The following is a 571-nucleotide window of genomic DNA, read 5'->3' on the forward strand; positions in this document are numbered from 1 at the left end:
ATCAGGAGAGCGGGCGAACAACACCTCCGCGAGCATCCTCCCATTGTCTGTCATCATTAGCCTCCTCGCCTGGTTGCTAGACGAGGGAATGACTGTGGTGCCTTTTATCTGTCTGTGTCACAAATATGCTGCAGCGTGGGCTTCGATTATAAAACAGCGACACCTCGCTCACATCATTCATTTGGAAAAAATAAGAATAAAAAAAGCAAGAGCTCGGTTCTTCACCACTTCATCACAGAGAATCCAGTTAACATGCCATCAGATGCAAGTATGTTCAGTATTTAGTCACTATTAGCCACAAAGCAGGCTGTACCAAAACACTGCAGTTCACCGCACCGGCTGTGATGTGGTTAGATGTGGCAGCTGTGTGTGTGTGTGTGTGTGTGTGTGTGTGTGTGTGTGTGTGAGAGAACACACCCAGCAACCGTGTCTGCTCACGAATCTCTGGGCACTAATTTCATATTTCAGCGCAGCCGCCTGTCATCAGCACTCTTATCAAAAATACATACCAGACCATAATCACAGAAGCTCTGGTTGCCAAAATACCTCAGAGCACATGAGCACAAATGAA

The sequence above is a fragment of the Seriola lalandi genome, unplaced genomic scaffold, assembly GCF_002814215.2.
Source record: "Seriola lalandi dorsalis isolate HSWRI2012SDOR001 ecotype SW California unplaced genomic scaffold, Sedor1 jcf7180002054930, whole genome shotgun sequence".
NCBI lineage: Eukaryota > Metazoa > Chordata > Actinopteri > Carangiformes > Carangidae > Seriola > Seriola lalandi.